The sequence below is a fragment of the Rhinoderma darwinii genome, unplaced genomic scaffold (genome assembly GCF_050947455.1).
Source record: "Rhinoderma darwinii isolate aRhiDar2 unplaced genomic scaffold, aRhiDar2.hap1 Scaffold_790, whole genome shotgun sequence".
In the NCBI taxonomy this organism is placed as follows: domain Eukaryota; kingdom Metazoa; phylum Chordata; class Amphibia; order Anura; family Rhinodermatidae; genus Rhinoderma; species Rhinoderma darwinii.
In genome coordinates, this window is record NW_027464354.1 from 17,773 (window position 1) to 19,644 (window position 1,872).

General features: G+C 34.3%; 1 non-coding gene across 1 annotated transcript; it reads left to right on the top strand.

Annotated features, from left to right (window-relative positions):
* The first annotated feature begins 699 nt into the window (after positions 1-699).
* Positions 700-1,632, top strand: LOC142731456 (18S ribosomal RNA). Its single transcript, XR_012878936.1, has one exon. It is a non-coding gene; the product is annotated as an 18S ribosomal RNA (ribosomal RNA).
* The last annotated feature ends 240 nt before the right edge of the window (positions 1,633-1,872 follow it).

Genomic DNA, 1,872 nt, shown 5'->3' on the forward strand with positions numbered 1-1,872 from the left:
TGTATATATCATGTATATATCATGTATATATCATGTATATATCATGTATATATCATGTATATATCATGTATATATCATGTATATATCATGTATATATCATGTATATATCATGTATATATCATGTATATATCATGTATATATCATGTATATATTATATATCATGTATATATCATGTATATATCATGTATATATCATGTATATATCATGTATATATCATGTATATATCATGTATATATCATGTATATATCATGTATATATCATGTATATATCATGTATATATCATGTATATATCATGTATATATCATGTATATATCATGTATATATCATGTATATATCATGTATATATCATGTATATATCATGTATATATCATGTATATATCATGTATATATCATGTATATATCATGTACAAAACATTATTATGCTTTTAAAGGAAAACAGTCTTCCTCTGGCTTTAGGGCCCAGCAACTCTTGGTGCAAACCCAAGTAAAAGCTGCTTCTGTAGCTTAATCCCAAAGCATTGGTCTTGTAAACCAAAGACTGAAGAGTAAATTCCTCCTGAAGCTCAAGATAGAGAGAATCTAACTCCCATAGCTAACCCCCAAAGCTAGCATTCTATTTAAATTATATCTTGTCTAAATAGCTTAAATAAAGCATAGCACTGAAAATGCTAAGATGGATCTTAAAAAATCCTTTAGACACAAAGGTTTGGTCCTAGCCTTGAAATCAGTTTTTACTTAATATATACATGCAAGTCTCCACACCCCTGTGAAAACGCCCTTAAATCCCCACTAGGGATAAGGAGCTGGTATCAGGCACAAACACACCCAAGACACCTAGCTATGCCACACCCACAAGGGCCCTCAGCAGTAATTAACATTGAGTATGAGCGAAAGCTTGACTCAGTCAAAGTAAAAAGAGCCGGCAAATCTGGTGCCAGCCGCCGCGGTTACACCACGTGGCTCAAATTGATTATTATCGGCGTAAAGCGTGATTAAAGTTTTAACAAATTAAAATTAAATTAAGATTAAGCTGTAACACGCTTGTTATTAAGAAATCCAAAACGAAAGTTATTTTAATTAACATAACTTGATCCCACGACAGCTAAGAAACAAACTAGGATTAGATACCCTACTATGCTTAGCCGTAAACTTTTAACTACACCACAAATCGCCCGGGAACTACGAGCAAAGCTTAAAACCCAAAGGACTTGACGGTACCCCATATCCACCTAGAGGAGCCTGTCCTACAACCGATAACCCCCGATTAACCTCACCATTTTTAGTTATTCAGCCTGTATACCTCCGTCGTCAGCTTACCCCGTGAGCGAAATATAGTGAGCTTAATGTCTTTACACCAATACGTCAGGTCAAGGTGCAGCAAATAAAATGGGAAGAGATGGGCTACACTTTCTAACATAGAAAATACGAAAGACTACATATGAAACCTAGTCAGAAGGCGGATTTAGCAGTAAAAAGATAACAGAGAGTTCTTTTTAATCTGGCACTGGGGTGTGTACACACCGCCCGTCACCCTCTTCTCAGCTAAACTATAGTTTTTAACAACTCTTACGCCACATAGAAGAGGTAAGTCGTAACATGGTAAGTATACCGGAAGGTGTGCTTGGAAACGAAGTGTAACTTAATGAAAGTATCCCGCTTACACCGAGAAATTATTTGTGAAAATCAAATCACCTCGAGCTAAAAATCTAGCCACACCCAATCAAATGACACTTAAAAATTCCGTTTATTTAATTAAAACATTTTAACAGTTTAGTAAAGGCGATTGAAAAATTCTTATGAGCTATATATAAAGTACCGCAAGGGAATAATGAAATAAAAATGAAATAGCTATTAAGCACAATAAAGTAAAGA